Below are 18,752 nucleotides of genomic sequence, written 5' to 3' on the forward strand. Positions count from 1 at the left end.
GGTCAGAGGGAGAAGCAGACTCCCTGCTGAGCAGGGAGCCCAATGCGGGACTCGATCCCGGGACTCCAGGATCATGACCTGAGCCGAAGGCAGTCGCCCAACCAACTGAGCCACCCAGGCGCCCTCCATGAATCCATTCTTACCTATTTATAATCCATTCTCCTCAAAGCTTCTCAAAGCTTTTATGGGATCCTTTTGAAATGTTAATCTGAACCTGCAACTTCTATGGTTAAAACCTTTTAATGGGAAAAACAAACAACAACAAAAACAAACAAATCTCAGGAATTGCTACATTTTCCAGTATCTGCCTTACTCTATAGCTACTTCTGGTTATTTTAGGCTCAGCTCACTAGTGCTACAGAATAAAGATTACTGCAAAGACTATTAGAATCAAAGTTAAACACATTTAGCTCAGTTACTTCATGTTTTCAATAGGATTATTAATAATAACTATTATACAGGATAGTTGTAGCCATTCAGCAAAAAATGTGTCTTTTTTCTGATAGAACATTCTCTTTTTTAATTTTAGTTTTATTAAGGTATGACTGATAAATTGTGTACAATACACAGATACTCAAAATGTACATGATGGTGATTTGATATATGTATATATTGTGAAAGGATCTCCCCATCTAGTTAATTAACACATCTGATAGAACATTCTTTTTTTTTTTAAGATTTTATTTATTTATTTATTTATTTATTTATTTATTTATTTGACAGAGAGAGATAGAGAGCACAAGCAGGGGGAGTGGCAGACAGAGGCAGAGGGAGAAGCAGGCTCCCCGCAGAGCAGGGAGCCCGACATGGGACTCGATCCCAGGACCCTGGGGTCATGACCCGAGCCAAAGGCAGACACTTAACCAACTGAGTCACCCAGGGACTCCGATAGAACATTCTTAATAGGCAATCTATACATTTGGTTTCTGCAATAATAGGGTCACTTGTCTTTTGGAAACAGGAGTTATCTCAATTATACATATTTACCAGAGTTTGAATGCATGACAGAAAAAGACTATGTTTCACTTACCATTATTTTCAAATGCTTCACCCTCTGCCTGGTCCCTATGTCAAAATACTTGATTGAGTGATTGAATGTCAGGAATAGAGAGATCATATAAATAAGTATAGAATGTGGCCTAAATCTATCCTTCAGTTACAGTGTTCTCTTTTAGGATATGATATTAGTGTAACCCAGTGATTATTCAAGGGAAAAATTGATCATACTTCTCAGACATATGCCTGGCTAGATTCTCCAGTAGACTTGTTTTCTCTATTACAGGGAATCAAACCTTTCGTAGTATGTTCTCTTAGCAGTACCACCTCCTTCAGCAGCTTGCTTTATCAGTGTCCCTACACTAATCACACAAGGTGGTTGCCAGGTTTATGCTGAAAAGAAGAGTGGCAGAAAGCTATCTTCATAAGTGGGTCTTAACTTCCTCATAGCTCCCAATTCTCTCGCTTCACATTTACAAGAGGTCCTGGCCCTACTGTAAAATGAGAATCTGATATGTAGTCTTCCATCTTGTGTAATGTTGCTTTTAACATGAAATGAAAACAAAAAAAATGTTGAAGGAAGAAGCACACTAGTCTTGGAATCTACTGTTCTGATACTGTCTCTATCACATTTTACAGATGACCTTCAAATTTTTACACTTGTTCGTCACACTTCTATATTTGATATGCTTCTATTAATCTGGGTGGGTGGAAAGGAGCCACAGTAGCCTCCCTGCCTGCTCTACGTCTACACACAATGAACAGGATGTATTTTGGTCTCCACATACGGATGTAGAGGAAGGGGAATCTGTAGGACCCCTACAGAATTTCATTTTGTCTGTGCTGAGAGGTGGGAAACCGTTCGGGTCTCCGTAGCCTCCAGCAGGATGCCAGATCATGGGGACCACTGGCAGCTTTTCCTTCACTATCAATGCAGGATCTAGTCACCCTTAAAATTCATCTTCAAATTTTATAAAACATGAGCTATTTGAATGTAACTAATTATGAAAGCTGAAGGAGTATTTCTAGGATCAGGCCTCAAAGTGGCATGTGCCCCTGATCTTCTGGAGCCTATTATGTCAGCTCTACTTTCATCTGGGTCTGGGACAGTACAGGGTCTGTTACTGACTTGGCTAATGGGTCTTCCTGCTCCTTGCTTTTTTTTCTGGGGCTGAAGCCACTGAAAGCAGCTCCTTATGTTTTGTTTTGTTTTGTTTTTTTTTTTCTCATTTTCTTCTTTTTCTTGTGTGTGTTCTGTGACAGGACTGGCAGGGTCTTGTCTCCAAGGGTCATAGGTATTCATTGGCCTGGGCAGGTGTCTTTTCCTCTGATTTGGGCATCCCACCATTTTTTCAGCCCAATGACCCACTTTGGGACACAGTATCCCTTCTCTCGGCCATTTGGACTACCATCATTTTCTGGCTCTTCCTTGCAGCCAAATCTTGGCCTGTTCTTGCTGTCACAGGATTTTTCCTCTGGCCTCCTTATTGGTATTTAATACCTGAGAAGCTTCTAGGACACACTATGCCTACTCTGGGTATACTTTTCTGATAATACATAAGTGTCACTTTTATAAATGTAATTAAATAACAGGCTTACATAATTTTGTGCACTCAGACGGTGCATCTTTACTTCCTGCTAAATAGATATCACCATATCATTTCTTATTCTTGATGACTTAAAATGTTTTTATGAAGTGGAAAAAATTAAGACATTCATGAAGCAGAAATTGTATGATTGCATAATCAGTTCAAGAGAATGTAAGCAGCAGTCAGGAGTCAGATATTTGTCAATCCTGCCTCATTTTCCTGTGTTTTTTATTTAACAGCAAAGTTAATCCTTGGCTGGGACTTAGCTCTTCGTTCACCAGTTCTGCCATTTCTAGAATTCAAACTGAGTATGAAATGAACCATATTTAACGACCCAGACATCTCAATTCCCTTCCAAAAATGGATAGTTGTTTTATCTTCACAATTAAATTGAATTGTTTCAATACCCAGGTATTGTGCTTCTGTGATATAATCTGATTTGCAGCATCTCTTTCTCCTATCTTTCCATTCCCCCATCATGTAATTATTGTCCTTAAAATGAGTTTTTTTTTTTTTTGTTTACCTTATTACTTTGTTTAGGCCCTCATTCCAAATTTTTGGTAATAGTGACTTATAAAGCAAATCCCTTACCAAGACTCAGTGCAACATTATTATTCAAATTTCCCTGAAAAATATGGAAGTTCTGCTCTTAAACTCCAGTCCATGTCCTGCTCCATTGGAATAAGTCTCCAAGTGTCAAATGTTTGATGGTTGCAATATGATAAAATTAGACATTTGGCTATGAATTTTAGAGATATAAAAATGTGGTCTTTAAAGGAACCCAAACATTCACTTTTATTAAAGCTATTCTATTCCATATGATCTTCCAACACAGGTAACTTTAATAGAACCAAATATCATATGATTTAGTGATGACTCTGGGATAAAAGCAAGATACTTAACTGTCAGGATGTGAATGAAAATAGTTTTTATTTTTAAATTCCATATTTGCAAAAGTGTCACTTGACTGGAAGACTGTGGTTATTCCCAGTGTGTCACTGATATGAAATAGACTACAGAATAAATATACTAGCCTCCAACAAACATATTTTAAACTTTGGAATTCCTTGACCCGTTAATATGGAACATGGGAAGGATGACTCAAGTTAAAGTCTGATACCAGAATATTATGCAAGTAAAGCTCACTAATTCCCACATTTACAACCATTTTAGAAAGCATATTATAAATTTCAGGTATTTTTTTACAGAGATTTTTCAGTTTCCACAGCATTCCCCTCCTTGTGCTAAGTTCTTTTTATCTTGCACTGTGAGAGAGATGTTTTACTGTACAACAAACAACGGTCCCTACACTCACTGATCCATTGAAGGAGCCATACATACATATGTGTATATATATGTATGTGTATATGTTTATATGTATATGTTTATATTATATATATATAAGCAATATGATATAATTATATATTATGTTATATATTATATAGAACAATTATTACATAACATTATATATAAAAATAAAATACATTATTGTATTATAATATACCTACACATACTACAATTTGTTCATCCCATTCATCCCTCAATGGTGATGGACACTTAGGTTGCTTCCATTTTGGGCTATTGTAATAATGCTGCTATGAATATGGGTGTACAAATATCTCTTTAAGACTCTGCTTTCAATTCTTTAGGGTACATACCCAGACATGGAATTGCTGGACCATATATTAATTCTGTTTTTAATTTTTAATTTTTTGAAGAACCACCACACTGTTCTCCATAGCGGCTGCACCATTTTACATTCCCAACAATAGTGCACAACGGGTCCAAATTCTTCATATTTAAGCAGATTTTTAAGAGAAATTTTATTAATATAATGTTTCTCTATTGACTTTAGCTTTGTCACATTCTCAAGTTGGCTTGAAAACCCCTAACTTGTTCAAAAATTACTACTCTAATGAAAATGTATGGACTTCGAGATTATACTTAGCTCGATTTGTTTCCTAAACCTGCTATTTACTCTCTGTGTGGACTTGGGGAAGTTATTTAATCTACCTAGGACTCTTTTTCACTGGACTATGATGAAGACTAAGTGGCAGAGCCCATGTAAAGTCCACACACAGTCCCCTCTTTGCAGTATCTCAGTAAATTTCAGCTACCACCTCATACTTCTACTTGCCTTTCATTAAGCAGAGAAAGTACAACTCTTGTGAGAGTCTGCCAATTCCATTTCAATTCTTCCCTTCTTCTAGAGTAATAGAAACTGTGATTTACCAGAGCATGCACTTGCCCACAATAAAGACTATTTCCAAGCTTTCCTGAACGTGGTCATGAGAAAAAAATAGAACTGTTGTATGTAACAGGTGGACAGTTTCATTCAAGCAGATGGCATTGCTCTCCTGTATCACCCTTTACTTTTATCTGCTGTTTTAAGAATGGATATGTTAGATGGAGCTGAAGCAGGCATCTTGAATCACAAGTTATAATGTTCTTGATGAATATCACAGAATAAGAAGATAAAATAAATGGGATTTCTGGACATTGTTGGCTTTCATATCAATCCTGCCACTTGTCTGACTTTAAATTAAAGATCAACTTTTATCTTCATTAAGCTGTTACTATTTTATATTTTTGTCATCCAGGGCTGAAATTAGTCTTACCTAATACAAAAACTTGACCAAAAGCATACAAGGATAAGTGTGATGGTAAACAGGTCAAAAAATATGGTTTCAAATCATAGCTCAACTTTTTAGTTAAATGACTATAGGCTTAAACATTATGTCCCTCAATATATTCATTTTTAAAGAAGAAATAATAATAAAATTCATATATGTTGTAAGAATTAAATGAAATAATTCACATGTGGTATCTAGAGTAGAAGTCAGTAAATTAAAATGTGGGGCTCATATCTGGCCTGTAGGTCATATCCTGCTATTTCTTTAAATACATTCTGTAACTAAATTTTTATTGGAACGCAGATATGCCATTTGTTTATGTATTGTTTTTAGCTACTTTCATGCTAGAATGGCAGAGTTGCATAGTTGCAACAGATACCTTATGGCCTGCAGACCCTAAAATATTTATTATTTAGCCCTTTACAGAAAGTTTGCAGACCCCTAATTGAGAACATAGAAACTGATCATTCGTGTATTTTCTATGAAATCCTTATAGTAAGTTGTTGTCTTGCTTGTAAAGTGATTACAGCTCCAATCAATTCTTATTATGCATATATTTAGAGATGGTTTTTGAGAGAGGAGTATGAAATTTTACTAATCCAGCAGTGTTTACTTGAGGTCTACGGCATACATCTACCAAAGGCTAATGTATGTTATAGCTTTAGTTTGTAGCCTCAGAGCAGAGAATAACAGATAGGTCAATACCAGATGAAACCCATGATCCATTAATTACTATTATGGGTGAAAAACCCAGTCTACATACACGCTCTTTCCCAAGCAATTTAAGATTCTTCTCCTTACGGGATGCAACCTTCACATATTAAGAAAACCGCCAAGCATAATCAATGAATTTAAACCCAATTGAACTGATCTACCTCAGGCGCTAAACACCAATGATTCAAACAAAATAAGTAACCTGCGATAAAACATGTGGAAGTGTTAAAAGATCCAGCTCCTTCTTATATGGCCAACACAGTGTTTGATTTGAAGGAATCCTATTTACCCTTATTAGAAACCACCCTAGTGTTTTCCATGTATCTTGCCCCAGCTCTGACTGCAAAACTATCCAGGTTGACTGACTAAAGTGAGTCTACCAGCTATTACAGAAGTACTTTTTTTTTTAACAGAAATACTTTTAAACCAAAGTCAGCCTTTGTTCCCTAAGAAATACTGCCAGGCAGTACACCATTTCTCAGTAAACTAAGCACTTAAGTTTGAGGATTAGTTTTTTTAATGAACCTCTGTCTCCTCCTCAACTGAAAGTACCTATTATATGTTTAAATTAATCACATTCACCTCTCTTAAGGATTCAAAATTGTTACTGCCTTATATAGTAGGATTTTCAGTGTAGCTTCCTACACAATTCACTTCTTTTATTTACAATATTGAGAAACTATTCAATTTAATTGATTCAATAAACATTTTTTTCCCACATTTGGCAAAATATTCTGTCACTTTGAGATATAGGTTTAAATTACTCATGGTTCCTCCTCTCAGCTAAAAATGCAATGTTGTTGATACATATATACATAAAGATAGTAAAATGTAGTGAAGAGCTTCAGTGTGGGAAAGACCTTAATCTGGGGTCAGTTTATCATAGTTCAAGAAACAGCTTTTACAATTGCTTGTACTATGATATTGGATAAGACTTTTCTGAGCCTCTGCTTTCTTATCTGTAAAAATGAAGGTTATCATACTTACTTTTTTCAGTTAGGATTAAATAAGATGGCAAATGTTTGGCGTCTGGCTGGCCTTTGATTAATATTTGTTCACTTCTCTACTTTGAATCTACCTAGAAGCATGGAATAACGATTCTAAGGAAGGAAATGGGTTTTTTATTTATTTGAGAGAGAGAAGGAGCTGGGTGGGGGGAGGGAGAAGCAGCCTCCCTGCTGAGCAGGGAGCCCAATGCAAGGCTTGATCCCAGGACCCCGAGATCATGACCTGAGCTGAAGGCAGATGCTTAACTGACTGAGCCACCCAGGCGCCACAGGAAGGAAATGTTAATACAAATGCAGAAACCAAATTTTAAAATAATATTGTTTTATAGGCAGAAATAGGCCGTTCCTAGAAGCCAGAGTTTTGGAGGCAAGGGTTTCGAAAATACAGGCCAATCTTCTCAATCTGAACATAATGTTTGCAGAATACTCAAGTAAGAAATAAGGGTGGCTAAGTTTTGTGAAAAGGGACATGGAAAAGATTAATAGAAAAGAAAAAGTATGATGGCACATGTGGTGATGAGCACTGGATGTTATAACAACTAATAAATCGTTGAACACTACATCAAAAACTAATGATGTACTATATGTTTGCTAATTGAACATAATAATAAAATAAAGTAAAATAAAAAAATAAGACCCCCCCAAAAAAGAAAAAAAGTATGATGAAATATCACATTATTGTGATTATAATAATTAATGAAACATAGTAGCATCTCAATATATGTTTGTTTGAATTGGTGTTGAATGACTTTTGACATTTGTATTTTCACCCTGGTTCTGTGTCTATTACTATAAATGAGAAGGCAGTAGGTTGCTATTATTTACAAAATACTTAAAAGTTAGTGCAATGCGGTAGGCAACTTATTGAATATCAGTCTAAATGCTATTTATAGAGCCCATAAAATGCTACATAGGTCATTCTATTGCCCCAGAGTGGTTGATTTAATTTCAATTCAACTATTAAAAACTAACATAAAAAGTGAAAAACCTGTATGCTTGTTCTGATGGAACCAAAGAAGCTTGAAGTTTGCTTACCATGCTATAGCCAGGCTTAAAAAGAAAAGAACCTGAAGGCATGAAGTCTGATGGGAGGCAGCCTAAGCTGGCATTATAAAATAAAGATACATGGAGCAACTTTTCTAAGGTGATATGGACCTGAGCAGTAAGTAAATAAACCTACAGAATTTCCAATACACCTATTTTTAAAGCTAATTTTCAATATTATCATAATGTAGTAAAGACAGGTAGTGACCTCTGTGGAAGGAATGGCATATTTATTTTGAGGAGATCTGCAGTTTGATCCAATTCTTTTCCTTCCTTGCAGCTATGTGACTTGGGACAAATCATTTAACATTTTCTAGTATCATTGGAGTAAATGATTTTCAAGAGCTGTTCCTGCTCTAAAATACTCTTTGATGCTAGGAAATGAATTACTGTAATCCACAGAGACAAAAACAACCAAAATCTCGATTAAGATGCAAACAAGATACAGCATTTAAAGACACTGGAGTTTCAAAATAATTTCCATCCCTCTGGTAAGGAGACTAATGAGCAGTGAAATGACCAATTGTGAGCAACAGATGGAAAACAGGAAAAAAAAAATCTGAAAAAGTCTATCACCTAGATAATCAGCCCCTGAATAATTCAGTGATGACTGATTTTCCTTTTCTCATTGCCTAAATGAGTAAACTTCACTGATGTTACTTTACTCCTATGACTCTCCTGAGGTCACTTTTATCAAAACGAATGCTCTTCCATAATGGTCCAATTCTAAGTAAGAAAAGAGTAACAAAGGAGACTTTTCCCATTTATTATTCATTGCTGATTTTGCAACCAGCTAGGTTTTTCCATTCCTTTTTCCTTCTGAAAGGGTTCTATCTGATCCATCCACACTATCACAGTACCTCTCTCCTAGATTTTTGCTGCAATGTCCTAATTGTTCACTCTGAGTCCAATCACCCTTGATGCTGAACATGCTAACTATAAGAAAGGTCTTTTAAAATGCAAACCTCTTTCTAAAATGTCCAGTATCTCTCTTTAGAGAAAGCAATGTACTCCAAAATTTGTATTATTGCTTTAGACCTCCATTTAGCATTTAAGCACATTTCTTCTCAATCGGACCTTTTTTAAATCCAATAACAAGAACTACTTCAGTCTGCTTACATTCAAAGTTTATTTAAAAAAAACACACAAAGTTTATTTTATGTCTTTTAATAGATAATGGAAAAAAACAGAAATAGTGAGAGGACACTGTGAGGAAATATATTGATTTATTGATTTCATGCTTAGATCTAGCACAATGGATGAAAACAAATCTAAACTTGAATTCCAAATATAGGAATATCCAAATAGTGTTAAATAAATTTGCATTTTAGCCTGAAAGTATGAAAACAAAGAAACTATACACTGACTCTTCATACAATTTTTTTTAATTCCTTTTTTTAAAAGATTTATTTATTGATTTTAGAGGTGAGGGAGAGGGAGAGAGAAGCTCAAGCAGACTCTGCATTGAACGCAGAGCCCAAAGCTGGGCTCAATCCCACGACCCCGAGATCACGACCTGAGCCAAAACCAAGAGGCAGACGCTTAACAGACTGTGCCACTCAGGTGCCCCCTTTTTTTTTAATTCTTGAAAAAGTTGAGCCATAAATATAAATAAGAAGAAAGTGAGATGAGGAATTTCAGGTCTGATTCCAGTAGCCCCAGAACTTAAAATTGTGTTTGATTTTTCCTTGTACTTGAGCTTACAAGGCTATGAAGCACTGTTAAACCTTTGAGTTCCAGCAACTTTTTTGTTTACATAAATTTTTCCTCTACTTGGCTGATACTGAATTAAGGGAAAACACTTTATTTTCTTTCCAACTCAGATTACTTCATTCTATTTATTTTATTTTAGTTATAACTTTGAATATCATTATCTTCTCTGATAAGAGAATATCAATTTATTTCATTTAAAGCTACAGATCTATACCCACAAGATACTATTCATGCTGTAGTAGAGAGAGAGCAGCAGTTATTAATGATTAGAGAAAGCTGACTGTATTTTAAAGGTCTGAAGTTATTGAAATGTCAATAAATGTGAATATAACAAGGCACTATATAGCAAAATGTAAAAATAATTTTTTCTTTTTGCTACTCCATTGCTTGAACTCACTTAGTTAGCAAATTGTGTATCGCTATATTATTGTCATTCCCCAAGTTTATTGTAATTAAACTTAACTGATGGTTAGGCCTGGGTTTTTTTTTTTTTTAATTTTTTTATTGTTATGTTAATCCCCATACATTACATCATTAGTTTTAGATATAGTGTTCCATGATTCATTGTTTGTGCATAACACCCAGTGCTCCATGCAGAACGTGCCCTCCTCAATACCCATCACCAGGCTAACCCATCCTCCCAACCCCCTCCCCTCTAGAACCCTCAGTTTGTTTTTCAGAGTCCATTGTCTCTCATGGTTCGTCTCCCCCTCCGATTTCCCCCCCTTCATTCTTCCCCTCCTGCTACATTCTTCTTCTTCTTTTTTTCTTTCTTAACCTATATTGCATTATTTGTTTCAGAGGTACAGATCTGAGATTCAACAGTCTTGCACAATTCACAGCGCTTACCAGAACAGATACCCTCCCCAGTGTCCATCACCCAGTCACCCCATCCCTCCCACCCCAACCCCCACTCCAGCAACCCTCAGTTTGTTTCCTGAGATTAAGAATTCCTCGTATCAGTGAGGTCATATGATACATGTCAAGGCCTGGGTTTTACTGAATGTCACATACCCATTGTACACATCAGTGCCTGGCAGGTAACAATTATTTTGTAAATGTTTATGTAATGAATTCTGTATTTGTTTCTAGGGCTTCCATAACAAATTACCACAAACTTGGTGCCTTACAATAACAAAATATATTCTATCCCAATTCTGGCAGCCAGAAGTCTGAAATCAAGCTATCACAGGGTTGGTTCCTTATGGAGGCTCTGAGAGAGAATCAGTTCTATGCCTTAAGCCTGGCTCTATTAGTTCCCTGGCAATTGTTGCCTTTCCTTGTAGAAATATCCCTCTGGTGGTAAACATTTTGCTCCAGTCTCTGCCCCCATCTCCACATCATCTCCTCCCCTGTGTCTCTCTGTATGTCCTGTTCTATCTCCTCTAAGGACACTCATTGGATTTAGGGCCCATTCTAATCCATTATGATCTCATCTTGAGCTTTACATTAATCTCATCTGCAAAGACACTATTTTCAAGTAAGATCACATTCTGAGTTTCTGGGTGGGCATCAGTTTTTAGAGACTATGTACCATTCCATCTACTACAAATTTCACAATGAATTATTTTGGCTAAGCCATTTCTAACTTGCAGGTATTTTTTTCATAACTCTTTTCTGAGAAAGGAGACTAATTTAAAGTACTGAAATCTAGAAAACTCAAAATATATAAAGTATAAATTACACTGAATAATAAGGTAACAAAGAACTTTCTGATGCCTCAAGCAACAGCAATTGCAGAGAGTGTGAATCATGTCAACTGACATATATTGAGGAAATAAAATGGAACAAGGAATGAGGTCTAGTAGTAAGACAATTCTTTAAAGATGTTTGTCTTTTATCTAAAGGATAAGGATGAGGATGATAGGGTCTAAAGGATAGAGGATGATGATAGAAGACTTCATGGGAAAAGGGAACCCATAAATAGATTCAATCTACTAAATGATAATACTATGTTTCAGAGAATATATATAATGGATATCTTTAGAAATTATATATAATAAATATATTTAGAGATAATATATAATAGATATATTTAGAGATTATATATAATACATATACATATATTGCACATGTACACATAAACAACCTATCATGTTTCTCTGGAGAATCTTGACTGATACAAATATTGAATGAGAATTAGAGAGATGTGTATAATGTTTTTAGAATTGAGAGATATTTGATATAAACTGTTTAAAATAATTTTTGTAGTGAATACTTGAAAAGAAAATGCAAATTTCCATTAATACATCCCTATGAAATCTAATGTGTAATCAAAAAATAACAATAGGGGCGCATGAGTGGCTCAGTTGGTTAAGCACCTGACTCTTCCTGATTTTAGCTCAGGTCATGATCTTGAGGGTCTTGAGATCAGGGTGTCATCAGGCTCCCTGATCAGCAGGGAGGCTGCTGGAGACTCTCTCTCTCCTTCTCCTTCTGTCCCTCCCCCTCCTCGCACGTGCTCTCTCTCTGCCTCTCCCTCTCTCTCTAATAAATAAATAAATCTTTAAAATAATAATAATAAGAATAAATAACTACTAGGAGCTTTTTATAGATTTAATACTGTTCTAAGTGTTCTATATAATTAAAACACTTAAATCTCATATCACCCCTAAGATGTAGGTACTATTATCACATATTCCTATCTTACAGATGAAGAAACTGAGGCAGAGTAGTTGCATAACTTATAAAGCCAAGGTTTTATAACTAGGAATTAACAGAGCCAGGCTCTGAACCCAGACATTCTGGCACCAAACCCCACATCCTTAAACACTGCTATATGGCCTCTCAATAGAAGGGCTGTGCTCAACTGGAGAGGAGGCAGGTGGGTGACAGTCTTCTATTCCTGATTTGTAAGGATACTGGTTTATTTCATAGACGATAGGTAGGGTTCTCTAGAGAAATAGAACCGATAGGATATATAGAGATATTCAGAAAGGATTTATTAGGAGGAATTGTCTCAGGCAATTATGGAAGCTGAGCAGTCTCATGATCTGCTGTCTGTGAGCTAGAGGCCCAGGAAAACCAGTGGTGTAGTTCTAGTCCAAACTCAAAGGCATGGAAACCAGGGGAGCCAATGGTGTAAGTCCCACTCAGAGCTGGAGGCCTGAGAACCAGAAGTGCTAATATTCGAAGTCAGGAATAGATAGATGTTCCAGTTCAAACAGAGAGAAAATTTGCCCTTCTTCTGCCTTTCTGCTCTATTCAGGGTCTTAATGGACTGAATGATGCCCACCACATTGGTGAGGCAATCTTTATTCAGTCTGCAAATTCAAATACTAACCTCTTCCAGGAACACCCTAACAGAAACACCAATAAATAATGTTTTAGCAGCTATGTGGGTATCCCTTAGCCTAGTCAAGTTGACACATAAAATTAACCATCACAAAAGGGGTCCTATATAACTAGAAAGAGTGAAGAGGTTTTATAAAAGTACTGTAGAAAGCAGGACGTTTACACATGGCTCTGGTGTTAACTGAAGTTTTAGAAGGAAGGACTATGGGGCACCTGGGTGGCTCAGTTGTTAAGTATCTGCCTTTGGCTCAGGTCATGATATCAGGGTCCTGGGATCAAGCCCTGCATCGGGCTCCCTGCTCAGCGGGAAGCCTGCTTCTCCCTCTCCCACTCCCCCTGCTTGTGTTCCCTCTCTCTCTGTGTCTCTCTCTGTCAAATAAATAAATAAAATCTTAAAAAAAAAATAAAAAAAGAATGAAGGACTGAAGGCAGATACTCCCAGGAAAAGAGAATTATAAAAAGGATCTGAAGCAGTTGTCACTAATTTAATCTCCTGGAAGGTGACTCCACTATTATGACAATTTTTGCAATAGATTAAACTCTACCAGTTTCAATGTTTTTCTCAAAAGAGACATGGATTTTGAGAACTTTTAAAGCTTTTCAAGAGAAATGATATTAGAAATTATATAAATGCAACATTATGATGCAGTGAAGTTGGCTGGAGACACTCTCAAAATTAGAAAAATTTGGTTCCTATTGCAAAAGACTAGATAACTAAATGATGGTGTTGAACATGTAAAAGCTTGTGGGACATTCATCCATCACAATCTCTCATCTAGATTAGTCCTAAAGGAAAATTTCTGGTGGTCATAAAGAAAACTGTAAGTAGCAGATTCATCAGTATTGTAAGTTTCATGGCTGACTTTTAAAAATTGCTTTCCTAGAGACTCAGGAAAAAGAAGTTACTTGGCATGTATTTGTTGAATGCATAAACAAATTGCAAACTGCAACTGAAGTTCCAGTGCCTCCTGGTAAAGGAAAAATCATACATGCTGAAATCACATCAATGCAGTAAAGATGGTTGTTGTTACAAGTGTAATAAAACGCAAGGGCCTTAGTGCACTGTGCCAGGTGACCTTAAAGTGAGACCAGATAGTAGTGACAACACGATGCCTACCCTGTCTTTCAACTTTATTACCTTAATTTGGACGTTAAGAGGAATGAAGGCGTCTAAAGGGGAGACCTTGTTGACAGAAAGTCACGTGGGAAGCAATATTGCACAGTATTTAGTAGTGCAGGATTTAGAGTTAAATTTGGTTAAATTTGATTCTTAGCTCTTACTAGAAGGTAGTTTAGACAAGCCTCTTCCATAATGTGTGGGTAATAATGCCTCTCTCCAGAGGCATTCTACCTAGATTCTACCTACCAAGGATTCTATGGTAGAATGAGAATGTGCTTTGAAGGTTTATGGCTTAAAACTCAAGAGTTGTGCATTCTTCTTTCTGCAAAGCTCATAGTTGAAGCTGGGTTTGAACAATTCAATACTTCACGTTAAAATAAATTCCAAAAGGCACTGGTGTGAACTGGACATAGTTCAATTCCTCATCACTATTCCCTACAAAAATATGACATTTCTAATATAAAGTGCATTTTTATTTATATTATTTTTGAAACTGTAATCATCACTAAAGTAAAAGAACTAGAACAGGAAAAAAGGCCTACCTTTGGTATTGTGCATGATGCTTTATTTTACATCTTGCAGTGCATACTTTCCTTACTTCAGATGGCATTAATGTGGGAAGAAATGAGCTTTATAGCACATGCAAGACAAAAGGAAAGGCCATTTTGTCCTGGATAGAAAAGAAATACTTGGCTCTTTCCACAGTTTGTCTATTGTGGACATTGCTGCTATAAACATCGGGGTGCACGATGTGCATCGACAGATGAATGGATAAAGAAGATGTGGTATATATATACAATGGAATATTATGCAGCCATCAAAAGGAATGAGATCTTGCCATTTGCAACGACGTGGATGGAACTGGAGGGTGTTATGCTGAGCGAAATAAGTCAATCAGAGAAAGACATGTATCATATGACCTCACTGATATGAGGAATTCTTAATCTCAGGAAACAAACTGAGGGTTGTTGGAGTGGGGGGTGGGGTGGGAGGGATGGGGTGGCTGGGTGATAGACACTGGGGAGGGTATGTGCTATGGTGAGTGCTGTGAATTGTGCAAGACTGTTGAGTCACAGATCTGTACCTCTGAAACAAATAATGCAATATATGTTAAGAAAAAAAAAAGAAGAAGAAAAGATAGCAGGAGGGGAAGAATGAAGGGGGGGAAATTGGAGGGGGAGACGAACCATGAGAGACAATGGACTCTGAAAAACAAACTGAGAGTTCTAGAGGGGAGGGAGGTGGGAGGATGGGTTAGCCTGGTGATGGGTATTAAAGAGGGCACGTTCTGCATGGAGCACTGGGTGTTATGCACAAACAATGAATCATGGAACACTACATCAAAAACTAATTATGTAATGTATGGTGATTAACATAACAATAAAAATTTTAAAAAAAATAAAAGAAATACTTGGAATTCAACAAAACCTCATGAGGAGATCTACCAGGGGACAGGTTAAAAAAATAAAAAGTAGAATAAAACCTGGTATTCTCAGAGTTATATTTGCAATGGAAACTCACACAAGATTACTCAGCTAAAAGAGTAAGTGAAGACACATGAAAAAATACTCCACATCTCTTGTCATAAGGGAAATACAAATCAAAACCACAATGAGATACCACCTTACACCAGTGAGAATGGCTGGTGAGTGCTAAAATTAACAAGACAGGGAACAACAAATGGTGGTGAGGATGTGGAGAAGAAAGGGGAACCCTCTTACACTGTTGGTAAGAATGCAAGCTGGTATGGCCACTCTGAAAAACAATATGGAGGTTCCTCAAGAAGTTAAAAATAGAACTACCCTACAACCCAGCAATTGCACTACTGGATATTTTCCCCAAAGACACATACATAGTGAAAAGAAGGGGCACATGCACCCCAATGTTCATAGCAGCAATGTCCACAATAGCCAAACTGTGGAAGGAGCTGAGATGTCCTTCAACAGATGAATGGAGAAATAAGATATGGTATGTGTATATATATATATATACACACACACATATACACATACCTACAATGGAATATTACTCAGCCATCAGAAAGGATGAATACCTACCATTTACATCAATGTGGATGGAACTGGAGGGTATTATGCTAAGTGAAATAAGTCAATCAGAGAAACATAATTATCATATGGTTTCACTCACATGTGAAATGTAAGAAATAGCACAGAGGATCATAGGGGAAGGGAGGGAAAACTGAATGGGAAGAAATCAGAGTGGGAGACAAACCATGAGAGACTCTTGACTCTGGGAAACAAACTGAGGGTTGTGGAAAGGGAGGTGGGTAGGGGATGGGGTAACTGGGTGACGGGCATTAAGGAGGGCACATGATGTGATGAGCACTGGGTGTTATACACAACTAAAGAAACATTGAGCAGTACACCAAAAACTAATGATGTGCTACTATATGTTGGCTAACTGAATTTAAATAAAATAAAAATAATAAAATTAAAATAAATAAAATTTTAAAAAAGTAAGTGAAAGTGAAACTTGAAAGATGCACAGGTAGAGAACTTCCAAGACTGCAACACCAGATGGAGCATTTTTCTGATCCAGAGAATATGCACTATGATTAGAAATCAGAGAAATATGAATTAGTGATAAAGATACTTAGACAAAGATGATTTTTAGTAGGATGAGCTGACTAAAAGGTCACTGTAACAATGGAGAAATCAAAGAAAATATCAATGTTCCATGTGTAAGTTAAAATTGGTTGCTAATTCCAAAACAATGAAAAGCAGATTTCATTTGCTAGAATAATTTCCTTGGAATTTTAAAGATGGAGGTTGCCCTTAAAATATACAGCAGCTTTAATATTGAGATACAATATATTGGAATCATCATAAGCAAGCAGCGGGGATAATTAAAGTATGTACTGAGATACATTAAAGATGAAGTTCTCATACATTAGGTCCTGAAAAAATTCTGACCGTTATCTTAATAAATTAATAAAATGGCATTATAATCAGAGAAAGTTAATAAATATTATAAACATCGTTTTTGTTACGTGTACTCAATGTTCTAAGATGAAATTTTATCTACTATCCTAAATCTGTTCTATATAAACAGAAGGTAAGAAGTAACATATAAATTGGTGAAAATACATATGTATAATTGTACAGGAATAAGGAAAACATTAAATTTCAATGTATTGTTTAATAGTAATAATAAACAAAGTTGTAATTCATTGGAATAAACTTGAAAGTTACATTGAAATCAATGTAATTCCTATTAATTTTTTTTTTTCAAAAGAACTGACAAATTCAGAAGTGGAGAGAACATGAATTAAGAAGACAGGCAGATACAGAATCAAATGTGTTAACTATCAAATAAAGTAATATATAAAACAGAGTAAATATATCAGAATAAATATAGTATTTACCATAGCATTTCCACTTTTGTTGTGCAAAATATTTAGAGGGTTTCCTTTTTTTTTTTTTAATGAAAGAATGGGTAGTATTATTCAATTACTAAGCATGAGAAATAAAGAGATATAAGCGATAGTCCTATTCCCACTTTCTAAAACGGGAAATTTAGAGGCACCTGGGTGGCTCAGTCAGTTGAACATCCAACTCTTGGTTTTGGCTTGGGTCATGATTTCAGGGTTGTGAGGTCAAGCCCCAGGTCAGCTCCATGCTCAGTGCAGAGTGGGCTTGAGATTCTGTCACTCCCCTTCTCCCTTCTCCTCTACCCCTTCCCTTACTTGCACTCACGTGCGCTTGCACTCTCTCAAACAAATAAAATCTTAAAAAAAAAGGGGGGGGGAATGTAAATAAAAGAACAACTGTAATTTAGCACGTAGAAATATGTAGCTCTAGTTTACCTACTCCTCCTGGACACCCCTCCCCTATACAAACCCTAGTAATATAAACACTGTTGTCCTTAATTTCACCTACATGTATGAAAATGTTTCCAAAAATGTATGCCTAGGGGTAAATTGCTACACCAGAGAATTTGTGCATCTTTATCTTTACTGAATATTGCCAAATTCTCATGAATATATTTTACCAATCTACCTCATATAACATCTTCATCAATGTATATTAACAAATTATTAAAATTATTCTTCTCACAGCCTTTCTCAATTGAGGTTTCTTATCTGAGTCACAGAACACAGAAAATGAAGTGAGTGACAATCTTCTCAACTCTCCCAAGGATGGAATGTAACTAGTACCGTTCTAAATGAACTGGAGAGAAGTTAATTCATTACAAATGTTCAAGGCCTTAAGGGATTATATCTTAACACTCTCCTGAACTCTGATTGAAAAAGTTGTATCATGAGTGGTAAATGATAAAATGATATCCTATTGAAGAACTAATTTGCATTTTGCTCATTAGAAATGAGTTCCACTCCCTCAATTCCTACATATGCCAAGTTTTCAATTAGGCTAAACACTACCTACCTTAAATACCAAATAATACTCCTTTCACCATCAACCCTACTCCAACTTAACCTGTTCTTTTTTGTCATTATACTCCTCCATATAGATTCCCATATGTATCTCTATTTCAAATGTATTTCAAAATGCATTTTCCCTAATTCTACTAAATCGATTTTTTTCACATTTCAGTATACCTGAATTAACAATGTCTCTTAAAATTAACTTGCAATATAGAAATTTTATGTTTTCAGAGGATA

The sequence above is a fragment of the Halichoerus grypus genome, chromosome 14, assembly GCF_964656455.1.
Source record: "Halichoerus grypus chromosome 14, mHalGry1.hap1.1, whole genome shotgun sequence".
Classification (NCBI taxonomy): domain Eukaryota; kingdom Metazoa; phylum Chordata; class Mammalia; order Carnivora; family Phocidae; genus Halichoerus; species Halichoerus grypus.